This window comes from Agelaius phoeniceus, chromosome 1 (genome assembly GCF_051311805.1).
Source record: "Agelaius phoeniceus isolate bAgePho1 chromosome 1, bAgePho1.hap1, whole genome shotgun sequence".
Classification (NCBI taxonomy): domain Eukaryota; kingdom Metazoa; phylum Chordata; class Aves; order Passeriformes; family Icteridae; genus Agelaius; species Agelaius phoeniceus.
The window spans coordinates 106,443,301-106,468,947 of NC_135265.1; the positions used below are offsets into that span (position 1 = coordinate 106,443,301).

General features: G+C 39.3%; 1 protein-coding gene across 5 annotated transcripts in view; it reads left to right on the forward strand.

Moving 5' to 3' along the window:
• GREB1L (GREB1 like retinoic acid receptor coactivator) overlaps positions 1 to 25,647 on the forward strand; it is a 133,078-nt gene that overhangs the window by 39,098 nt on the left and 68,333 nt on the right. For all 5 annotated transcript variants that reach the window (XM_077184770.1, XM_077184784.1, XM_077184782.1 and 2 more), the window contains one exon: positions 17,746 to 17,846. The gene's annotated coding sequence lies outside the window, so the exon portion shown is untranslated. The remainder of the gene's footprint in view (positions 1 to 17,745; positions 17,847 to 25,647) is intronic.

The following is a 25,647-nucleotide window of genomic DNA, read 5'->3' on the forward strand; positions in this document are numbered from 1 at the left end:
GGCTCTGCCTTGGCTGTTACATTGGTGAGACACAGATTGTGGTCTGATTTATATTTGAAATAGATCACCAAGAACTGAGTTGGACTTGCCCTGGCTGGCAACAGTTCACAGAGTGCCATGCCCTGGTCCTCTGTGACCTGGACTGGTTTGCTCTGTGACCAGCAATTATCAAAGAATTAGGAGTTTTTTAACGGTATGATTAACACAATGTCCACCCTTTATGTAAGTATAGAAAATAATTAAGTGAACATATAATTATGCCCAAATATTTTGCTTATCTTTTTGGGAAGGTGAGGGAGATAAGAGAAACTACAAAATTGATATAAATATATATATAATGTGTGTATAAGAAAAATATGTATTTCTACATGCAAACCCAGTGATTTATATATTAAGTATTTGTTTCTGAGAAGCTTGCAGAAGCTTCTTTACATCAGGACACCTGTTCTTTGGTGACACAAAATCAGTATCCTCAAAGATATGTTACTAGTGTGGGGTTTGGTGTATTTTGTAGTGTATGGTATCCCCCTTTCAGGAGCCACTGTATAATGTTTTCCCCTTGAAAACTGGAATTTCTTGCAATCTTAACAGTAAGATATGTTAGAATTTGGGGTAAGTAAGGGAAGAGGAGGAAATTTCAACTGCTTTGTGAGAAAAATGATTTGATTAATTAGGAGTACCTAGCAGGCCCAGGGGGAGAAGGAAAGTGTGTGATCCTGCTCACAAGGGAGAGTGAGAAGGAACCGTAATTCAATTCAGAAAGCATAATCTGTGCAAAACTTTTTTTTCTTTACAATTTCTGCTCTTTCAGTGCACAGTAATGCTGACTGTCTCTACAATTTGTCTGGATTTTAAATCAGATCAGTGTAATTAGCTAACTTTACTTATTAGCTTGAGCTGACTCTAGTGGCACAATGGTTGAATTGGTTGCCATTATATTTGTTTAACTGCTGTAAAGTAAGATTCTAACAATAGGTTCCTACACTTAAATAGCACTGTGGAGCACTGGTGCCCTATCAATCAGTCAGACCTTTCCCTCCTGCTGTCTGCTCTGATAGACAGTTCTGCTGATGGGGGGACTCTGGAAGAAGAGATCAGGAAGAAGGGATGATGGATAAAGACCATCTCCTGTCCTGGGAGGAAATCAGAAAAATCCTTTCTTTGACTATCAACAAGCTGCTTTGTCAAGGTGTCAGAAGATTAATTATGCTCGTGCAAGAGGCGAGAGTGGCTGTTTTCCCTGCCGGTTTTGGTGTAATGGGGTGGCATTCTTCTGAACCATGGCAGAGAATTGCAAAGAAAGAGGCTTAAGAGATTTCAGCCCCCTAACATCACTGTCCTGTAAGCGTTTGTAAAGCTCTTAGGCACACATCCACAGTACTGTGAAGTTCTGCCAGTAATTGATTAATCAAAGTGTTTGTTCTGAGTGCTGTATGGACTTGATCTCGTGAAACATTTGGTGCCAACTGCTGTTAAAGTCTGTCAGCATTATTGGTAGTTGGGACTCTTTATATACAATAAGCTTTCAACAAAAAGATGCAGAAAACTTTTCCACAGCATAACAGTGAACATGAAAACATGCAACCACTCACTAGTTTTTGGAGTTTACAAATCAATGAAAGGGAAAATCTCCAGTAAGTGTTTGGAGTATTTCATATTGGAGCTGAGCAAATCTGCTTTGTGTTTTCTTTTATCCATCATCCTTTTGTATGTTTTTGAATAAATTAAATATAAATTATAATAAAAAATTATTGAGTTTACATTTTGAATTAATTTTTTTTTGGGAATAAACATAATGTGCTAGCTTTAATTATGAGCAGATTAGATTTTGGTAAAAAAGTGGGGTTTTTTCTTAGAATAAATCTAAATTGTTGACTTGAAGAAATTCACTACTTGAAATATGAGGTCATTTTAATTAAGTCACTCGATATATTAAAAAAGTATCTTCAAAAGCTCTTTAAATTTTGAACAACCTATGTCAGTAAAAGGACTCCTTCCATCTGGTCTAATCTGTCTAACTTAATCCCATGCTCAGATGAAGAAGAGCATTTTTTGTAATCTGCTAATTTGATGCAGCTTTTTTTCTTGAAAGAGTCAAGTCTTGAGTTAATAAAATGGAGAGTTAAAGAGCCACATTACTTTATTAGTTGGGGTTTAAGATGTTTTGAACTCTAGTACACTGTAGTTGAAACTGTAACAAAACCAAACATTTTAAACATGACTGTGCCTGACCTTGAAATGCTGCTGATAAAAGCTAATGCTGTTAAATTGCATGCCAAATTAACCCTCATTTCCAAATGCTTTGTGTGTGTGTTTCCTGTAGGATAGGCTTTGATCCTGCCAAGCAACACTTCTTTTACAATCAGTTATTTTTTAATGAAGGAAAATCAATGAACAAGTTTCAGTAGCTGATTTCAGTGGTAGTGAAATGAAATGTATTGTTTTACATCTTTCTGCCACTGTGCTTGGGTGTGTTGTATCAGACAGCTGACATGATACAGTGTTTTTGTGTAGAGGTAATGGTGATTTTCATCTTGAAACTTTATTTTGATGTGTGTAAACCTTATCAATGATTACAAGTTCATGTGAGAAAGGCACAGGAAACTGGCTAATAGACTGGCCAAGGAATACTTTCTGAAGCAGTCTTTTTTTTTAAGTCTTACTGAGGCTTAGCATCAGTAAAGTGGGGATTTAATCTAAATCAAGAGAAAAAAATGGTAATTGCCTCACAAGTGTTTTTTTCTTGAAGCATCCAGGTTCACATTATTTTAGCAGTTGTCCATTTTGGAGTGTTTATTTTTAATTCAGAAGTTACGTTGCAGGAGCATCTGTCTGTGCAATCCACAGGTTTTTCATTTGCATCTTTTGAGAAATATAGATTTGGTATGAGATTTCATGGGATATAATCATGTCTCTTTTTGGACCAGCAGGCCTTGTAGGTCTGGTGGTGTAAACTCCACTAAAATCAGACAACAGGCATGAGCAGAAACTGCTCACATACAGATACTGGCTTTCTGTTAGTTCTTGTCTGTTGAGGACCTCGAGTGTTCTCCTTTTAAAATGGAAGTGGCTCTTTTTAACCTCTGACAAATGAACTGCCATCTGCATAAATTCATTTGAGGGGGGACATTATCTTCCTGTGTGAACTTTGGCGGGAAGTGCTTTCAGGCCATAAAGTGAATCATTGGTCTCCCTGGGCTGGAGCTGATATCTTGGTCTCTCTCCCTGGCATCTCCTCCAGGATGTTTAGCTCCTCTTCCTCTGTTATGTGTCTTTTTTCTCCCACTATGCACAAGCCACCCATACCATAGCTGTGTCCTGTGTAAGGTCTCTGACCTAGCTGTATTGCCTTTTCATTTGGAGAGGAAAATACCCCAGTCCAAGCTTCCATCTTCACCACATCAGGACTATGTTCATTGCACTGGGCAGATGTCTCCTTATGCCTGGTCTTTGTGGCTGTTGTTTTCTGAGTGTCACCTTGATCGTGTTACCTTTCTTTTTGCACTTCTCTGCCAGCTTTTTCTTTTTCTTTTTTGGTCTCTATAATGTTAGACCTAAGGTTTTTATCTTTTCTTTCAAGGCCCTCAAAAAAAACCCCAAATCATGAAGGTTTTTTCTCTCTGTTATCTTCCACTTGTTCCCCTTTGTTATTGAGATATCCACCCCAGTGCCTAATGAGGCAGCTGACCTTGGTCCAGGGCCAGCTGACTTTGATCCAGGGTCAGCCCAGCACTGGTGAGCCTTGTTGGGTCCCCACTCCCTAGCACCATCTCACTTGCTTGGTGCTTTTGCATATGCTGAGACATTCTGGCTGCAGGAATGGAAGTGTGGCTGCATGGAACCTGCCCAGACAGCTCCTGAGCCAGGGTGGAAGAGCCTCCTCCAAGCCAGAGGTGGCCATTTGCTGTACCAGCACCAGCCCTGCTGTGGGAAGGGCTTTTCTTTCACCCTGACCTTGCTGCTGTCAGGAGAGCTGCTTAAACATCTCTGCTCTGTGGTCCTACTCTCTGGAATTGGATTTTCCTGTTAGCCAGTGTATTCCAGCACCCACTTCTCTGTGTACTGGGGGTAACTGTATTCCTTTGTGAGGCCTGTTGGCTCATGTGGATGCTTGGGGTCAAGGCAGCCTCTTTCCCAGTACATGTACCGCCAGGAACACAAACTATTGAAAAAGTATATTGTGCTTTACCTACATAAAGGTGCAGGCTATTTTAGAGACTTGTGGGGGTGGGGAGGTGTGAATAGTTGGGAGGGAGTGAGCTCAGAGAGCAAGACTGGGGATTTTCCAAAGGCTCTTGTTTTGTTTGTGAGCTTTTAAAGCATCATCCCCTTTCCAACTCTAAATACAAGAATTAACACTACTCCAGCACAGTAAACTTTGGGGCACAGCTGTTTCTTTATGCAAGCTCACATGGCGTTCTGCCTACTTTTTAGGACCCTGGATTTGCTTCCAGGAAAATCCAGAGGCAAGGTTTCCAGTTTGTGCCTGGTGGTGGGGATTTGCAGGGGTGTGAATGGAAGCAGAGGGGAGGCCTTGCCTCTGGAGCAGCAGCAGATGCAGCTCGTGGGTGAGTGGATTGCTCAGGGCAGTGCTGAAGTGCTGCTGGAAGGGCTGTCTGGAGGTCCAGTCCAGCTCCTGCTCCTAACAGGTCTGTTGCCAGCATTTGTGATAGGGGAGGTTGAGAAGGTGATAGGGTATAACCAAAGATATTGTATATTATAGCTGAGAGAACCTTAGGAAATGCTAATAGTGAGAGGAAGAGGTGATGGGTTTGTTGTTGCCTCTTTTTAGCAGCATTTCTCTAAGAATTTAAGAGAAAATGAATTCTGCTGAAAAGACCTTTTCTTCACCTCTTACTGGCTCTTGAAACGCCTGTGCTCCCTGAGCTGTCCACACAAACACACAAATAATCCAAAGAAAAATCCAAGTGCACATGCTCCAAGGGATAGGTAAGCATGTCTAAAAAAATCCTCATCGCTGCTATTATGTTAGAGGGCAGTTGTTTCTGAGTAAAATTGATTTTTTCCCCACTTTAATACCTTAAAAATGCTTTTAATCTATCCCTAAGGAAAATGTGATAAGTTCTAAATAACTAACTAGAAGGTTTTTGAAGCCAAGAATATCTTTGTTGTTCTCCCTGTGCATATGTTTTCCCAAGACTAAGGACTTTGTTAAGATGTAGAAATAATATTTAGAAAGAGATAAGGTATCTGATCTTGCTAAGTCCTATGCTATTCTGTAGAAATTCAAGGTAATTGAAGATGCTGTTTTTTCATTTTAAAATTGTGTGTACAGCAGATATGAAGTGAGCTTCAAAAGAGGCTGTTCTGGAAAGGAAGTAACTTGAGAAAAATGGGCAATTGAACAGGAATTGGTTTTTTAGCTTTCCTTTGAGCACAAAGTGTTCCTGTTACACTTGCTGACCTAGTTGCCTCACCATTCTTTCAGAACGTACTTATTTTCTCCTTGGTATTTTTGTCTTTCTATTCTTGGAGGAGTAATGTGCAACATTTACCTGGTACCTGACAGTAGATCAGTCACATCTTTGCCTTCCTAAATGAGACTCTTTCTGTCTGATACTATTTTGGTTTTTTCAAAGAGGATAACCTGTATTTTTCTGCCTTGACAGATTAATGGCCATGAATGACACCTTGCAATAAAATCAGCATTCTGGCACAGTCCCTGTTGGCCCTTTTGTATTTGCAGGGTAGGAATCCCTGATCACCAGGTTGTTTTCTGTGCAAACACTGGGAGAATGCTGGGACCAACAAGGTTGAGCTGACCTTATGTGCTGACCTGCTCACTGCCACTGACTGTCATGTTTCAAAGGTTAAACTAACTGTGGATGAAATGTAATCAGTAGTGCACTGGATCCTTTCCAGAGCTCACTGGAGGAGTGCAATAACCAGCATTGTTAGCTTTAGGGGAGCAAGAGACAGAGGTCATTACCTGTGTGCGTCTGAGCATGAGGAACCAACTGCCTTTCCTGCTACCTCCCACGTATGTTTATTTAAATCTTATCTGGAATTGTTATCCAACTGGCCCCTGCTTTTTAAAAAAAATATGTCTGTTTATTCTTCATACAATAATTTTCATCCTTCTGCTGCTTTCTCATAGTTGCCATGAGAAAAATGTGCTTCTCTCAAACCCTGTCATTAGATGGGATGAGAATTGATACTTGGGGAAGCAGAAAAGGCTGAAAGAAAGAATTGCTGTGTTTTTAGATGACAGCCAAACCTAGGCCAGGGTAAACCAGACACTGCTTTTAAGACAGACACATAATGCACCAGCAGAGGAAAGATGATCATTGTAAATTTTCCCTCCTTCACCTCTGGGTAGCAAGGTAAAGAGCTGGTAAAATAGGAAGCTGGCAAGGGACAGGGAGCAAGTGTGGGAGGAGGAGGCCAAACAGAAGCACTGAAGCAAAGATAGCATTTCTGAGAATTGATTTCCTGTTTCTTTCTATAGCAAACCATTCATTTTCCCCAACTCTCTGTCATTTGTGCAGTACTTTCAGTCCCCAGCATTCAGATCTGCAGCAGGAGTCTGTTCTCAGCATCAGATAAAAAGGCTTTCTGGAAGGCACCAGAAGCATATAGGATATGGTGGGGAAGTGCTGTTTGTTGTAACATTAGGAATTTCAAGGGTGACAGGCATTGAAGTCAGTTTTGTTGGGTTTTTTTTAACCTGTATAGCTTTTACACTGCCTGCCCTCTGAAAATGCCTGTAGAATAACAATAAATTTAAGTGAGGAGCAAAAAATTTTCTTCCTTTTGAATCCTGTGGAAAGATTATTTTTCACTCCATCAAAGCATTTTGTTTTCTTTATAGATTGGGGTGTGGCTATGACCTTGAAAACCAATACATTTAGCAGAAATGGAGACTTTTCCCTTGAAAGAAGAGAGGGACAGATGGGGGACTTCCATTTCAGAGAAAATCAGAGCTATAGAGAGGATTAGATTATCCTGATATATGTTTTGTTATACACTTGTGATTATTGGTTTATAATCAACTGGTTGGGGTATGAATGTCTTTTTCTTTCTGTATGGGCTTTTCATTTTGAGTTAGTTTATAAAGAAGCTGTGACAGAAACAGAGCCCTGTACCTGTTCATAGGAAAGTCAGCTCCATTCAGAAAAGCTCAGTGTAAGTGGGTTATGGTGTCGTGAGAAGAAAATGCCATTATCCTCCTTAGCCCACCTTTATCAGTCTCTCAGGTTTATAATCACAAGCAGAGAGAGTTCCTTAGCACTGTTTTTATCTGTTGCCCCCTCCTGTACTTCAAAAATAGAATGATCTTTTTTTTTATTCCCAGTCTTCATGAGATCTCTCTACTTCAGTGTGGGTGAGAGAGGACAAGGTATTCTCTTTCTACTTATTTTTCTTACTAAATTCCTATTTCTGAAATGCCTTTTTTTTTTTCCATGGCCATTTTTTTTTTGTTTCTCTTCATGCCAGAGCACTGGAGATGTGAAAGGACTGAATAAAAGCACTAGCAACTGTCTTTTCCTTGTGAATGCAGAGCAGTATTCTTTCCCAGTCCTGCAGCTTTCACGTCTCTTTGTCTATGCTAGATTTCTGTGTTAATTGTTCAAAGAGCAGCTTGATTTCTCTTCCCACCTTGAGGTAGAATGCTTCCATAGCCACTTCTGTAAATATTCCTGGACTTCTAGCATGGCACTTCAAGCAGTGTCTGGATTAGATGTAATTTCTCTATTAATGGTTCCTAGTCTACTGGGATAACTATTGCAATGTCCAATATTTGTGGTCCAAAATTGTGCTCAAGGAAACTCTCTGGGCATTGTGCAAGTCTTCATATAAAGAGCTTCTCAACAAAAGCAGTTTTGATGTGAGAAAAGATGCAGACTCAAACTGCAGTCATAGAGGATGTAGATCAGCATGAGTAGTGAAGATGCCCTGGTCTGTTTGTGGTTTTCCTATCAGGTCTATAAGGAACCCATCCATTTTTCTATGTATGTGAGGGTCTTTCTAGGGACCTTGTGCCAGCTCTGCTGAATGACCTTAAGCAACAAGAAACCAGTTTCTTCTACCTCACAGGTGTTCAATCAACTGCCCAGAACTGGGTCCATGGCATTCCCAGCTAGGGAAAGACTTGTGAGTCAGGTGCTTGCCCCTATGTAGAAATAACTAGAATTCCTCAAAGAGAGGAAAGCTTTTAACATTATCATTTTTAGGAAGGTCTGGCCATACTCAGTGTTTCTGCACAACAAATGGCAGATAAACAGCAAGCCCTGATGGAGTTTCTGTTTTTCTGGAGTATCTTGGTGATGGGAGAATTTGGGCAACACAACTTGAAATAAATAGCCTTGCTTGGGAAAGCCACTTGTAATTCAAATATGGGGTCTGCTTGTATTAAATATTTAAAGGTTTGGTTTTTTTTTTAGTATTCTGAACTGATCTGTTTCTTTGCTTAGAGTTCTCTGATATTTTATTAGAAAGATGCAGTGTAAAATCACTAATCATAATCTAACTCTTCATGATTACTAAGCATGTTGTTTTCTCTTCGCAGCCCAAAGGCCAACTGCATTAAAGTGGATGATTTTATGTGATTACTAGCTGCATCCATCTTTGTATTCAGACTAGCTGATTGCTGTAAATACAAACACAAGTTTCTTTGAATGGTGACAGGCTGAATGTCCTCAGTATAAGGGTTCAAGATGAGCCAGGTGTACAACAGTATCTTGTGTTTCCCCTCCAACAAGATTCCTACAGCACATATGTGTGCACATTTTGGCCACAAATCATATTTCTTTTGAAATCTCCTTTCTTCTTGACTCTGTCCTTCAGAGCTTTCACGTTTTCCTTCTCTGGATTTATAAAAGCATATTTATGCCTGAGTGCTGTTTTGGGTAAGAAGATAACTTCACAAGAAGAGTAAGAGCAGAGGGGCTTTTACTCTGTCTGTCTTCTCCCCATCCATCTTTTTCTCTTGGGTCATGTATGTGGCAAAATTACTAGAAGCAGCATGGATACCATGGTAGTATTCCAGAGCAGAGTGGTTTGGAAGCAGGGAAAACCATATGTGCACAGTACCTAGTCCATACTATTGGTCTCTTGGGCTTTGATGGGTATGATGGCACAGATGTCCCCAGAGATGGCCATATTCTATAATTAGATGAGGGCATTACATCTTGCCCTTTCAGATGTGTTTCATGGCTGTGTATTTTGAAAAATTCACCAAGTAGCAGAAGTTGTTTGTAAAGCTTTTTCTGACAAGCCTTTCACTGAGCCAGGATTTCCAGGTCAGTGCATACCATATACTTGTGTCTGGACACAGCTGCAGGTTGTCCTTTTATGCTGTCTCCACCAGACTCTGCTGAGATATTTTTCTGGGTCTGTTTTCTCTGCATTTGTCACTGAGAGGAATCATGTGGCTGTGGATAGATATGCTGCATATGTGAGATCCCATCCTTACTGATGCTAGCAGGTTCTGTTGCTGTATGTGTTCAAAACCCAGGGAAGAAAAGTGAAGTGGTGTTCCAGGAAGGCTTGTTCCCTCACCATGTGTCAGCTTTCTGTGTTGTGTGCCAGCAGCAAGAGATGCAGAGAGCAAAGCCAGCAAGCTGAAATGTTCTCTGCATACCACAGTGTTCTTCAGAAAATTTCTTCCGTCTTGTGAATATTTCATAGCAGGACAATTTGCTGTCTTGTGAAGAAAGAAAAAGACTTGTTTAGGCTTTGAGCATATAAGACAAAATTGCAGCAGATTTTCCAATTTTACCCTGGAAAGTTTTGACTTCTCTCTCTCTCTGGTGTCTGCATATTCTTACAGACTTTTGTGTTTGAGTTTTGCAGTTTGGTCCTTGTGGTTATAGTGTGCCTGGGCTTTCTTCAGAATAAAAATCCCTTTTTAAGCTTCTGCTAAGGAATATAATATTATTCTTTCCTGTGTTGATAGTAAGTGAGGCACACATGTGAGGAGATGGGGACTGGGGGGAGAAGGCAGCCTTCTTGTGTAATTATATGAGAATATTGTAGTATGTGAATTTTCTGCAGGAGACTTTTAAATACAGATGAAACCAGTGAATCTGTTCCTCAAGCCTACCCATATGTGTTAAGTCTTCTAACTGAAATCTGTACAACAGATTTAAAAATCATTATTAGACCTTTAAAACGTCATAAAGATTCAAAGACAAAGAGGCCAGTTTCCCTCTCTAAATTATATGGCGTTCAAGGATGTGTTATTTCAGGAGCTTTTCCAAGACACTGCACTGTCACAGCTTCATTGCTTCAAATGTCACTTCAAGTAGGAGCAGTTTTTATAACTACACAGTAAACTCAAGATGCTTTAATGGAAATGATTTCTTCATGTGTCAAAATGACCCCTTTGTTTCTCATTTTACTCTTTTGTTTCCTGCAGCTAATCTGGTTTTTGGGTTATCAGATCCAAGCATCTTACAATGCTGACTCTAGCAGCGGCATTCAGCTGGAATGCTGCCTTTTGTTTACTGGTTTCACCAGGCCTCCAGTGCTTTCTTTGGTCATCTGGTGGCTCCACTAATGTGATTTGCACTCCCAGGCTCTGCAGGTAGTCATGGGCTTTTAAAGGGAATTAGAGGAAAGCCTGCCACCCTGGTTGCTAATGAATCCACAGGGTATTTCTTACTGGTGTTTTGTTTTTCCAGATTCTTTTTTCTGTTTTATGGTATTTTTCTTCTGTCTGCTTGGACTTCAGTTTCTAAAGTGGGTTTACCTGGCTGTGGTGTGGTGACATTCACTTTGGTTGAAATAGAAGTACCAAATCCTGTTGATTAGTGTGTCCATTTGGAGTTTTCTCAGTAACTGTAAATAAGTATGGAAAAAATAGATAGCTACACAAATACTCAAAAATTCTTTATTACAATATATATTTTACAAAGCTTGTTCTTGGTAATAGGGAATGTGGTAAAAAGAGACAAGAGACAGTGTAAACTTCCACCTTCATGAAAGCTTTATTAAAATAGCAAATGTTGGCTCATGTAGGGAAGTTGAAGTGTTTTGCTAATGAGGTGACAGTTGAAATACTGAATTTTTGCAAGCACACCAGGAGAAGATGCAAGTTTACAAACAGCCTCATCACAGTCTGAGAAATGTGAACCAGTGAAGGACAAAGTCAAAGAAATATTCTATTACAGTTTTTACAAAAAATCAAGTTATACTGGAGAGGGTGTTTTAGTATGAAAAGCATATGCACAAAAGAGGATATATTATGAAAGCATCTCCTACTCTTTTTCTGGAGCAAAGGAGAGTTTCAGACTCTGAGGAGTTAAGTTGAGTAGCATGTCAGATGCTGAGTAAGATGCCATTCCTTCTTATATCCACAACCTCTTACTTAAGTATCCTTGTGGATTTGAGTGGGGATTAATAGACTGATTAGGGTTGGTTGGGGTTTTTTTTCCCCAGATTAGTCCTGCAGTTTTGTTAGGGCCAGCATTTGGCTTGCACAAAAACAAGCACAATGTCAATGTTTTTGAAGCTTCACTCTAGTCTAATTAAGACTCAGCCTCCTGTGGCAGGATGTGCAATGCTTTTATATTTTCATAACGTATTTTTCATCCATTTCTGTTGTTTCAGAATGGAAGGCAAGAAAATCAGTGATAAAAGCAAAATCTGAATAAGACTTTGGAAATAAATGGGCCCCTTCCATGCAAAAATACTTAATATTGAATCTATTCTTATTGTTGTTTCCCTTGAGAGCAAGTCTACCCAAGTCTGAAGAATTTAGACTGGTAGTAGTTGTGCCACTTATATGTGGTTTATAGGCTTGGATCTTAGGAGTAGAAGAAAGCTTTAGAAAAGTTGAAGTACACAAACATGTTTCAGTGCCCTTGCTTTGTGCCCTTCCACAGTGTTGGTGCTGTAGGATTTATGTTTATATTATATGTGTGTGTTTATATTTTTTAATATACAAACTGAATATCACAGCATTAAATTGTGTTCAAAGAATGTCAGTATTGGTTGGATTGGTATTTTCACTTCAGAAAAAAAACCAACCCTGTTTAGAAATTTGGGTGCAGTGATTTTGATAGTGGACAAATAAAGCAAGAGTGTATTGACTGAGTTTTAGTGGGCTCTGACAGCAGCACTGATGGTCCTCGTGATGCAGAAGTTTGTGACCCATGAAATCTCCATTTTCCTTCTATTGGTAATGTACCTTGAAGTAAAGAAGCCTGGAAAATGCATCCTGAGTGACCTAACACATTGATTATCTACAAACAGAAAATTATTTGAGCTTATTGCTAAAAAATGTGTTTAATACTAGTAAATATAAGGGATAGGCTTAAATGAGATTGTTCAACAAGTGTTCCATGAGCACAAATTCACTAAGGCAGCAGCCAATCCTTACAGGTATGAATAAGATCTGCTATATTTTCCTTTAAAATGCTAATTTCAGATGCTTGGCCATTTTGCCGATTCAGCTTCATCAGCTTGCATGCTGGTGACCAAAAATCAAAATTTTCCCTTATAAATGGTACTTGTGTCTGACTGAAGGAAATAAAGGGCAGTAAGGAATTGAGCAGAGTTGTTTCTAAAACGAGTAAGTATCCAAGGTTCATGAAAAGAAGCCTGTAGCACACAGGCACACCAGCAGGCAGATTTTACAGCTCTGTCCAGAGCACAGAAAGAAGATAAATCATGGCCATCCCCCTCTCATTTTTGAAATGGTTCAACCCTGGGGTTTAGCTGAAGGACTTAAGGAGTTTTTGAAGTGCAAATAGACTGGTGAAGGGTAAACCTTTTCAGAGTTTCATTTAGATGGATTTTTTTTTTCTGTGTGGATTTCTGGCACCAGCTGAGATCTGGAAAGCCACAGGATTGTTTTGTTTTTGATCAATCAAGCAAGCAGAACTTGCCATGGGGGTGTACATTCTCTGCATACATATTGATCCTATTGTGTTTAAAAGTAGTTAATTTAATCAGGGCTTTTTGAAACCTTCCCTGGTAAAACTTGCATTAATGAAGCTGTCATTTCAAGGTCATGTTTCAGTGTCAATAACTTAATGGTAATGACAGAAGTTACCTGTAAGTTTATTATCCATTTTTCAGTCATTCCATGTTAAACTTGCATTGAATGAGAACTGATTTTGTATACATGCATGTAAAAATGTTCAGCTTCAATTGGAAAATATGAATCTCATGGAATGAGAGATTTCCAAAGCAGTCTAGAGTTACCAAACACATTAATACTGGCAGTTCTGGTACTGTTCACTGCTGTTTGGATCACTACCCTTGGTCTGCCCTATTCCATATGGAGTTTGGTTCCAGTAATCTATTTTACACCTTGTCTCTTCCACCAAAATGGTTGTAATATCAGAGGTTTTTTCCAAGGCCCTTTCTAGTAGCTTTGACCTTTTACTCACATTTTGTCTTGTTTAAAAGCAGCAGCATGCAGAAGATGGATTGCATATTAATTATAAACACTTCCCTCTACTGTGATAAATATTTAGAAATAAAATGTGTAAGGGCTGGCTGCTTGATAAGATGCCCATTTGGGTGCAGATTTTTTAAGGCAGGAAACAGTTTGCTACTTTTTCATCCATATCTGATCTTCAGGTATTTTGGGTGAAAGCATTGTATATTTTCAAGCTTTTTTTCCTGTGAGGATGTTAAGTGCAGACTTCATTATTTGCTTCATTGATTTATTTGGGTTGGAAGAAGATTCAGAAAGTTGTTCTGGACATGGTGACACTCAAGGTGTAGTGGAGTTAATGAATTCAGATACCACAGCAGAATGTCCCAGTACATTCCCCAGAGTCAATCTTCTAATTTCTTTTCTTCTTGGTAGTTGCAGTATGCCTTGAACCCTGCCAGTTGCTGAGATATGAGGTGGAAAGCAGAGTCTTGCACAAAACTTTTTCAGTCATATACCAGTAATGGTCTTCTGTAGATTTTCCTGTTCATGTTTTTCCCAACTGAAGGGGATTTTATCAAAGATTTCGGTGTCAGATCACTCAGGGGCTCAGAATGGGAGAGGAACCCTAAAGGTGGTCTGAGGGCCAGAGCTGGGATCCTCTTTAGGAAGGATCAAAGTGGTTTTTAGTTTAATTTCTGTGTGTTGGATGTCCAAAATGGTACTACAGAATGGTATACTGTGGGAAAATGGCCTATTTTAAAAAATGGTGTATTTATACATTAATTTTGCATTTACAGTCTGGTGGTTTGATGTGGTCTGCTATGAGAGCACAGCAGAAACATTCTACATCAGAATAGGGGCCTAAAATCATAACTCATCACAAATTAATAAATATGGCTAAATACAATCAATCAACAAATCTTAAGAAACCCATGTTATGATTTTTCCCTGACTTCACACTGGACAGGAAATGTTTGGTTATCAGGCCCCCTATTTTATTTTACAGCTCTAACTTTACATTTGTACAGCTCACATGTTCTCAGTCTCATGTACTGTTATGATGGTTATTTCATGAATTGAAGGGTTTGGAAACTGAACATGAGATGCTATTTAAAGCTTTACTGAGAGACAGGGAAATTCTTTGTGTCTCACTGCAGAGAAGGAGTTCTCAGCTTTTGTGGTGTCACTTTTGCACATATGTCACCAGGAGAAGCTAATATGACCTTTCCTTTTTTTTAAGTAATATTTTCTACCACCCAGGACTCTTCAACAAGTCCTGTCCCACTGACTGTATGGAGAATTTTGAGTGTGTTCTAAATCAGTGCTTTTTAGCTCAGTCTTACAGGCACAGAGGGCAGATTTTTGTTTAGGAACAGGCATCACTCTATAGCTGGATATGTGGGTGTTGGCTGGAAAAATCTATCATTCTAATTTAATTTTTTTTAAGTGATGCATGCTCAAATGTCAAAACACTGAGGAGTTTTTACTTGCAGATTACAGATTTATCAAGCAGCTGTGACATTAAAGTAATCTTACTCTGGTTACAGTATGCATTTTTCAAGGGCACAGGCTTGCATGGTGATTCTGAATTCCTGTGGAATTTAACTGAGCAACAGCTGGTCTGTAGGATGTGTAGATTTTAACAAGGTAATGTCTGTGTTTTGCCAAAGGACTTGTGTGACCTTCTGCTGAAGCTGTTGCAAAGTGCCTTCTTCCTCCATTCAAGTCTGTAGGGGTCCTGAAACAGTATTTGTGTGAATTTTCTCCATTCTCTCTTCTCATCTTGATTTTATCACAAGTAAATTCTACAAAATTCTTCAATGGGGTATTGGAGGGGGGGAAAGAAAATAAAAAGGTCATCAACACCACTAACTACAGCATAGGATGGAAAGAATACTCTTTTTGGCTTGTAATTGTGTCAGATTCCTTTTCCCCACAGTTGTTGGTTGGGGTTTTTTTCACTTGAGAGAGGTTTATGGTGCTGTCTCTGCCAGGATAACCATGTCTCAGGGTTGAAGTTGTATTTCTCCCTGAGTTCCTAGAGGTGATGTTATCTTTTGTTCACTCAACAGTATGGTCATTCCTGAGAGCATCTGTCACTTTGGGCATTGTAAGATGGATGAGTCTCAAGTGAACTGCTGGTTGAAGCAAATGGTAAAAATAAGAAAAGACGTGGGGGTTGGGGGTCTTCAGAGGGGACAGACAACAAGGAAGCACTGTTAAAAATCAAAAGTAAGCCAGACCATAGTGGAAGAAAGAGCCAAGATGTGGGTCACGTTAGCAGATCTCACAGGTCTTGGCAATGAAGATTAGTGGTTGATAAATTCTGAAGAGATCTTCTGCATCTTGGCAAAAATGCTGTTGATTTGTTTCCTATTTCGTTTGCAAATAAGGGAGGATAAGAAGGAGATGACCTGAACATAAGATGCCAAACTTTTTTTTTGGTCACGTTATGTTATATGGTCAGGACAAATTAATGTTGCCAATATTCAGGAAAAGGGTCAATGGTATTTTGTATGTATGTCTTGAATATTGTGTGATTATCTGTCATTTCTGAGTGGGCGCATAACAGTATAAAAATCAGCAGTTTAGCTTTTGGAAGAAAAAAATGGAAACTTAAAATTCATAGTTGATGGTATTTCAGAAGGTACTTAATATTTTTAAAAGAGATAAGGTTCCTTACAGCATCTCTGATTTAGCTGTACTAATTGAGCTAGACTTTTTTACAGAGAGAAAGTGGTGCAAAACCACATAAACCCCAAGAAAACTCCTTTGAATGCTCTGACAAGCAGATCTGCACCCCCCAGCCCCAAGCTGAGCAAAGGTCTGTGTTTGCAAAAGCAGCCAGCAAAGGACAAAAGGCACTTACAGCCCAGTGTGTGTCAAGGTTTGGGAAGGGTCCAGGAGGATCTTGGCTTGAAAAATTATTTTGTCACACTGTTGGCATTGGTCCATAAGGGGAAGCACTGGTTGAAAGGCGAAGAAATTAAGATGATTAGAAGCTTTAAAGCTTCACAAATGGTGGAGTATCTCTCTTCTCAATGGATATAAATAATAGATGAAAGACTGAGAGTGACAACAAAGGCTCAGGGCCTTTAAGAGAATGTGTGCAGCCTGAATAGAGGTCTGTGGCCTAGGGCCAAAGGTCTTAGCTTTGAGTGTAATTAGAAGAAAATACAAAAATGTCATTACTAGCAGGTGAAATGTTCAGCACGTGTCTGAAAAATAGCAATTTCAGAGCCAGGAGCAGTTGGAATTGGATTACTGACGTTCTGCAGTGGCTGCAGGCTGTGCAGAGCCCTACAGTTTGGTCGGGGGCTGCTGTGTTATCCCTGCTGTCCCTGTGCTCCGGAGCCGCTGCCAGCGTGGCGGGGGCGCGCACGGGCGTGGGGGCAGCATCGGTGCTCCCTGGCAATAGAGCTGTTTAGTGCCTTCCTTCAGGACACAACAATCCTGCCCAAAACCTTCCCTGAGCCACAGGTGAGGGTTGCAGCTGCTCTCTTAAACAGGCTGATTTTTAAAATTGAGAGGAGGGGGAGGAAGCTTTAAGGGCGTTAATTTTAAAGCCTGGAGTTTGAATTTGGGGTGTGCAGCTGAGTTCTGGTTTTGCAAGTGGGCCTGTGCCTGTAGTCCCAGCTTTAAGCCTTAAAATCCCATCTGCAAGCACCAGGGAAAATTCCTTTAAATCTTTTGGCAAAATATGGTCTGTTGCTATTGAGAAACCAAACCAGTTTGTCTGCCTAAGAAAGTCTTGTCAAAGTCCACTCAATGACAACTTAATTTAAATCTTTTCCTGATGTTAATTGGTGTTCTGTACAGCCCTAGGTCTTTTAGGAGTTATTCTTTTGCTTGCTCCTCGCTACACCATTTTTACCATTCCTTGGGATATTTCAGGTGTATTTTCTTTTATTAAGTGCAATTTCTATTAGTAATGTTTTCCCTTCAATATTTTTATGGAAAGCCAGATAGGAGAGCAACCATATAATTCTGATTTAATTTTGAACATTGATCTCCAGGGTAGATAGCTGCTCACCCATTTGTTTTGTTTCTTTATAAATAGTAAAAGAATTACTTCTGCACTATCATATATTTTTTAATGTTTCTACAACAGTTAACTTTGTCATATTAATGTGATAAATTCCTAATCTGTCATATAGTAACTTCAGTGCCAAAAATGTGCAAATTCTGAGTTTGGATTTCTGGTAGAATATAGAGAAGCAACCAAGCACTTTCAATCAAGTATTCCTCTAAAGAAAAATGTGCTTTTTATAGTCACTGGCACTCCTTTTTTCACCCTAGACCAGGTTTCCACAGGAAGGGTTTTTTGTCTTGTTATAAACTATATGCTGGCATGAGTAATTCTGATTTTTTTCTCCCTTTTTATTTTTCAGGTGGTCAGGAGTTTTAAACAATGCAGCAAGGCTTCACAAACTCTTAGCTGCATCCTTTAATCATGACTGCATTTCAAATAGGTTGAAAGGAATCTGAGAAGGTACCGTACTTGCCTTTCCTAATAGAAAATACACTGTATATTTGTGATCAGCATCTCGGCTTTCATTTCCATTGACTGCATTTTAGGAGCTGTGTGGACAGTAAATAGCGATTTTGTTTTTAGTTCTTAAAAAAATCATGAAATCCAGTTCATATAATCAAAAAGCCTTCAACAGAGGGCTGATTTGTGCTGCCATTTTTTTCTTATATACCCACAATGAGGTCAACTTCATTATTTAATGACACTTCTTTTGAAGCTGTAACAATCTTCTTCTGCTGTTTTACTTAGAGGCTCTGCAAATACCTAAGCAACTAGCTAAATATATGTTTTATGCACTTGGAGGGTGAATGTTTGTTTGTTTATTTGTCCTCTCCAAGGGTTTAAAACAAATGGGAAGAAGAATGCAGATCTTGGTAATGATTGGGGTAGATTTGTGCTTCCAACTGAGATTCTCACAGGTCTTTTTTTCCCTGACTTCTGAGTGGGGGGAGGCTTGCCTCAGTACACAATATTGGGCTCACATAGTTTCTTGTTGCATTTAAATAGCCAGGGTACCCAGAAGGCTGAAGATCTATTCCTGCTTTATGACCTGTTGTATCCCAGGGGGCAAGGGCAGCCCTGGGCAGAGCAAGGGGGTCATGGCCACAGCCCAGGTTCTGCACAGCCCTTGGGGGCTCCCAAAACCTCCTCGCAGGAACATTCTGCTTGGCAACATCTGGAACGTGGCATAAATCTGGAAGAGGGGGGGAACCTCCAGGATTTTGCTTCACCAGGTGCTAGGAGGAAGCAACATTAGCCTTTTCGATGGGGGGGTGGGGGGAGGCAGATTCTGTGGCCCTGAAGTTAGGCTAAACAATTGCAGAGGTCAAAGGACAGCTGAGTGCGGTCAATGAGACACCCTGGGGTGTATTTTGTTACTTAGTAAAAGGAGCAGCATCCTAAAACCCTAAAGGATTCTCTTGAAAATCTGTGTTGTGAAAAGGTTTTATGAGTCTGATGGCAAAAAGTGCTGATTTAGCTAAGGAATGCTTGCTTTTGTCTAAATGAAAGGCTAATCCTTACCAAATGTTGGCAGCTATTATAGTGTAGTCAATGCAGGTCTGAAAGGACAGTTAGAGTAGAAGTGTACTTTGGGATCCCAAATGTTTATCATTTTAATGGTTCTGTAACTGAAAAGATTTCTGAAACTTTCACCATTTCTCCTAAAATTTAAACCGTGAACAAGTTATCTGAAAAAGTAATAAGTAACTCTTCACTTATAATTTAAAAAACTGTTCATAAGGGAGCTGTGCCTGCCTGGTTGTTCTATATTCCCTGACAAATTTGCTTTAGATTTTCAGGGTACTGCCTGGCTTAAAGTGTAACTTCCTTTAATCTGCTAACACTTATTAATTGGCAGGAAAAAAAGTGTGTTTTTTTCTGGTCTTGAGTAATTTTTACTGTTCTTGTTTCAATGCTCAGAACAAAAGAATAAAGAATAGGCTTGGGGTAATTAATTCCTATAATTTGTTTAGCATTATCTTTCTTTAAAAGGACAGCTTATTAACACTTAACATTTGTCATAGAAACAGATAAGAAATCAATGTCAGAGCCAAGACCTTGTAAATAACCCGAAAGGAAATGTAATAATGGCCGTCTTCACCACAGAGGTGGTGGGGGAAGGACTGGGCATGTGGCAGAAAAGGTTCAGTGCTTTTTGTTTTCCTTTGGAAGGGGGGGCTGCTGCAAGGCATGACCCAGAGCCTCTGACTCGCTGGCCCTGCTGTCTTACACAAACACTCATGGTTGTATTAGGAAGAAAAAGGTACTTGGGAGCCAGTGGTGGTGGTGTTTTTATAGTGACCAGCCTGGTGTTTCATCGTGATCTGTAGAAGAACTCTGTAAGAAGAGCAAAAAAAGGAATAAACTGCATAATTTTCAAGGTGCGGGGAAGTGAACAAAGAAGTTGACTAGTTGGTTTGGTTTATTTTTGAAAGAAACCTTCTTGCAAAATGGAGGTCTTTGTAGAGTTTAACTTTTAAACTCTTCAGAAGTACTCCATACAGATGCCTAACATTGATTTATGTCAAGGTTAAGTCACCTTTAAACAAATAAAGTCGGGAATGGATAAACCTACTAAAATACAAATCACCTATTAAACACAGAAGATGTTTGTATAGCATTCAGGTTGCCACAAAACTGACACATGTCCAGAAAGTCTCCTGATAACCCCTTCTAAACTCATCAGGAAATGATGGCATGTGTTTGAGGGGTACACAAGGGAGCAGCCAGAGAGGATAGAGATGGAAGGTCAGGCTTTAGCTTTGACTTTCCAGGCTTTGGCTTCATGCTTTTGCAATAGGGTGATGGCAAATGAAGAAAGGATTAAGTGATTTATTTATCAATGAGATTGTTCTGGCTTCTGCTGTAGGAATTCAGTGAGAGGTCTGAGACTATTTTCAGCTTTATCCCTACAGACAATGACTATCACATTTTACATATATATCTATGTGGAATTAAGTGCTATATCTGTATAATTAAACTGCTTAGAAGAGTACATATTGGAGCTGTAATGCTTAATTTTGTTTGTAACTTACATTTTTTTTTTCTCATCTACTGGAGAAAATTGTTCTGTGTTTATAAACTGTTTATTTAGCAGGGGTTTGGGTTTTTAAAAAAATTTTAAAGCAGATTTTCACTCACAGTGAGAATTTTATGGATAGTATTTATATTCCCCTGTGGCAACTGTCACAGAAAAATATTTTGAGTATTAGTTTCTTGAGTGCCAGGATTTACTGGAAGTTTTATGTGTGTGCCATCAAGAATGTGTAGAACCTGTAAATATTCTGTGTTGCTGACTCATTAAACCATAATAGCAGCTTTGGGAATCAAAATTGCCTGTACTAGCATGCTTATGTTGCATGTAAATTAAGTCCAGCATGTAGACATCATTAAAATTTTGGGGAGAAAAGTACAGAAGTGTATCTAATGCCTTCAACAAGTCAAATATTTTATTACAATTTTTTTTCATGTAAGACATAGCTGCCCCTCCTCCCCCCCCCCCCCCCCCAAATTTATCATAGTGGTTGATGAGTTGCATTACAGAACAATATAAGCATTAGAAATTGAAAATTATTTCTTTCTCCTATTAAGTGTTAATAGAATGTGATTTGAATTTTTGGATTTCTGTTTTGAGTAAAGATAAAGGTGGGGTTTTTTTTCCTAATGTTGTTGTATAAATGTCATTTGTGGACATTTATCCCACAAACAACTTTTGAGATTCCTAAGTACCTAGAAAAGATAGCTTGAATGTCAAAACTCTTCTTTTTTAGCCCTATCCCTGGATCTGGTGTTCAAGTGTTGTTCTGTTGATTGCCTGTTTCTTGAAAATTGCATCCTAACTAAAATCTGGGATATTGCAGATGGACCAACAGTGATGTGCATCTTTGATCTCAAACAGGGTTGCCTCTGGTAATTTCGGAGATTCTGGACAGAAATTTGTTTATTTTACAGAAGAATTTGTGGTATTCTGGGGAGGGGAGAAAGTAGAGTCAGCTTTGAGACGCGACAAACATGTTGTGGACAAGGAAGAACTCTACAAAGCACTCTGCACTTGGAAGTTCATTTCCACTAAAATTATCTATGAAAACCTTGGACACAGTTTCCCACCAGCAGGGAAGTTGCAAAAAGTGTCTGATTGATATTAAATTGACATTACTTGTGGATTTAAGCTGATTGTTTGGTTTTGACCTATAGAGGGTTTTCTTGTCTGTTCAGAGCATTGTTTTCTGCATAGAAATGGCCATGAAAGCAGCTGGCTTTGCTGTGTTGGTCTTTTCTTGTCCCTGCTGAAAATGAGCTGAAAATGACTGCAGAAATGTTAGACGTGCCTCTCTATCTAGTGACTACATGGGAGCTTCAGATAAGAAAAATCTTGTTCTGTTCTAAAACATATTTTGAGTCCAAAAGAGCTGAAGCATGATCATTTTGACTTATTTGAAAATGGTATTTTTGGAAAAGCTGTGCAGGTATGTGCTCTGAGGGAACTTGACAGACATTTTGACACAAGCCTCTGTGAAAGAAGAGGGGCTTATTTCCACCTTTGCTGGTTCCTTTTTAGCGATGACTAACCCTTGTAAAACCGAGGAGAACTCTTGTTCAGGCTTGCCTGTTTTCAAACTGGGCTCTGAACAGGAAAACAGCCCTTTTTTGGAGGATGTGAGGAACCAACAGCTTACTTAACCTTCTATCCAAGTGCATTAGTGAAGGCTAGTTTAATTACTTAAGTCTGACTTTATTTCTTCTTGATTAAATTTTATTTTTAAATCTAGAAATCTGTGTTAGGGATTCTTTCAATAATCTATCTGAAGAGGGAGAGGAACAAAACTTGATGGTGCTTTTGGCAGAATTATGCACTTTACAAGTGAAGGAGAAGGGGGAAATGCCATGTGTGAGTCACTTGGATGCAGGGTGTTACCCTTTGTAGAGAGTCGGAGACATGTTCTGGCTGCAGAGACATTTTCTTTTTCTTTTTTCTTTTTTTTTATTGCTAACCCTGAAATTACTTTCAAGTTGCATATTTGAAGAAGTGCCATGGTACATCTCCAGCTCTGCCAACTTCATGGGGGAAAAAAAGTTTGCTTGCAGCAAAGGAAAGGTTGAAGTCAACAAAGTTTTACTCCAGGGCTTTATTTTTAGCCTGTTGCAGCTGTCAGAAACCAGAGCATGGATCAGATAAGATGAATATGGTGGAAAAAGAAAGTATTAAGTGGGTATTTGTGACGAATTGGGTCATCTTTGTTTGGAAAGTTTTAAGAGCCAATGTAATCTGTATTACCATTATGGCTATTATTCAGAAAGTTTTATTTTTATTAGTGTCAGTTTGTATGTGTTTCAGGAACTGAGAACTTTCAGAACCACTAATGTCTCTGTGAAATGAATAGCGATTTGTTTATATTGCTTGGCAATAAAAATATCTCTTCCTCTCTTACTTAGCAGCGCTTTCACATGAGAAAACTTTAAAAAAAAGAAAAAAAAGAAAAGAACATGGGGAAAACCACTTTTATTGTTGATATACATATCTGAAATTATCTTTATTAAGGATTTTCTTTTTAATGCTGTACAATCTGATGCTGAGATGTGTCAAAATGGATTACATTTTAGCTTCTATTTTCTGTATCTTAATAGGGATTTTTTTTGCTGTTTCCTATCAAGTAGTGTCATCTTGGTGAGCAGTCTTTAAAAATGTCAAGCATAAGTTCCTACGCAAATGGTACCTTCTGCCTACAATAAATAATTAGCATAAGCTGTGATGTTTAAAACTTTAAATTTTGCAGCCCAGTGGCCTGAGGATTTACAATAATTTACAATAAATAAATAATACATAAATGTATGCTAAGCCATAATGCACAGTCCTACTCCAGAGTCCTACTGAAGGCAGCACCAGGCAGGTGAATATGAACAGTACTGAGTTCTGAAAGCAGATGAGGACAACTGGTGTAGAGACAACTTGCAAGAAAAAAATGAAACACAAACAAGCTGAACAAACTCAGTGGCTGGAAATTACTTCAATATCATTAGCTTCATATGGGGGTCTTTGTTAGTCCAGTTGTGTTGAAGAGTTGGTCCACAAACTCAGTTGATAAGGCATTCGAAGTATGCCTGGGATTGTAGGCAAAGTGCTCAGCTTCCAGGTGCCCCATCCTAAAGTGCTTAATAGATGATCATTCCTCTCATTTTCACGAGCAATGCCAGCTGAGATGCCATTGTGATTGCTTCTTTTTATGGCATTACAAGGCTCTTCTGAAACATTGGTGACTTTGCCTTTCAATTTCTCAGGATAGAAGCAACTGGGAAAAAAAATCCAAACAAAAATCCAAACAAAAAATACAATTCATAAAAGTCAGCAATTAGTGATAATTACCAGCATTAAAATTGGTGACAAGCACAGACTTGTGTTTATTTAGAAGGACCATTCACTGAGTTCCCAGTTATGGATTTTTTTTTTTTAATGGTGGAATATTAGACAGTGTTCTCTTGAAATGAACACTAAATCATAATTAGAAACAAAGCTTTAAATTAATGGGTGCATCTGAGAATATAATTTACTTCATAGATTTTTGTAAACGACCTAAATAGATTTTATATCTCTAATGCTTCTGAATAGTTTGTTTTAATTGGTAAATACTAAACATAGTTGTTAGCTAATAACTTACAATAAGATCTGTGTATTAACAGAATATATGTTGTTAGTGACTAAACACTTATGTATATGGAAAGTATATAAAAATAACCAAGTTTCAATTAAAATGTATTGGCTTTGGGAACAGTTACTGAGTTTGAATACATTATTTGAGGAACAAATTTGTTCTTATTTTATTATGTTAATTGCCTACATACTATATTAATTTTATCTGCTGTGTTATTATGAGTGGTAGCTAAATGAATTCATAGAGTCATAGAATGGGTTGAGTTGGAAGGGACCTTCAAGACCATCTAGTTCCAACCCCAGAGCCTCACCACCCTCACAGTGAAGAATTTCTTCCTAATACTTACTGTAAATCTATATTCTTTCAGCTTAAAGCCATTTCCCCTTGTTCTGTCACTCCTTGCCCTTGTCAGAAGTCTCTCTCCAGCTTTCTCCTAGGCACTGGAGGTTGGCCTGGAGCTTTCTCTTCTGCAGGCTGAACAGCCTCAACTCTTACAGCCTCTTCTCACAGAAGAGGTGCTCCAGCCCTCTAATCATATTCATGGCCCTCCTCTGGACCTGCTCCAGCAGCTTTACATCATTCTTGGTATGATGGAGACCCCAGAGCTGGATGCAGCACTGCAGATGGGGTCTCACCAGAGCAGAGCAGAGCAGAGGGGCAGAATCCCCTCCCTTGGCCTGCTGGCCACGTGGCTTTTGACCGAGCAGGATGTGGTTGGCCTTCGGGGCTGCAGGTGCACATGGCTGGGTTGTGTTGTTCTTCTTGTCAACCAACACCCCCAAGTCCTTCTCCTCAGGGCTGCTCTCAATCCATTCCCCATCCAGCCTGTATTTAGGCCTGGGATTGTCCCAGCCCATGTGCAGGACCTACATGAAGTTTTCATGGGACCACTGAGAAGTGGTGAGATCCTGTGAAGCCTGGAGAAGCCTGTGAGATCCTTCTGCATGGGATCCCTTCCCACCAGTCTCACCCCATTGCAGGAGATTACAAAATTTTCAGGCACAATTTGTCCTTAGTGAAGCTGTGTTGGCTGTCACCAGTCACCTCCTCATTTTCCATGTGCTTTAGCAGAGTTTCCAGGAGGATCTGGTCCATGATCTTGCTGGGCACAGAGGTGATTCAAATATAACTGCCTGACTGTGCGAACACGCCAGGTTGTTAGAAGAATAAATTGTAATTCATGTCTGCTACTAATTGCAAAATCAAAATTACACAGCAAAAAAATGCCTTGATCCTATAGCTAGGATTAAGCATTGTTGCTGATTTGGTTGCATTGCACTGGCATTAATAATGTGGTTAATAGTCCTGTTGATTTAGGACAGAAAACATAAGTGAGGAAAGCTATGTATGAGCATGCCTGTTTTAAGGAGGCAGGCTGGGGTTTTCAAAAGTGCTCCTTGGTGATTTATTTGTGCCACCCCTGCCACAACTGTGTGAGCATATACTCCTTTTAAAATAATGAAGTCTTTTAACAATACCTAAACTTGAAAATCAAAAGTGATGTTTGTAGGTTGATAGCCCTTTTTTTTTGCACCTGAAGGTTTTTCTATTGAAAGCAAAGTGTATCCCTTTTTTTAAGGGTGCATAGCAATGTTCCTTTTCCTATGTATACT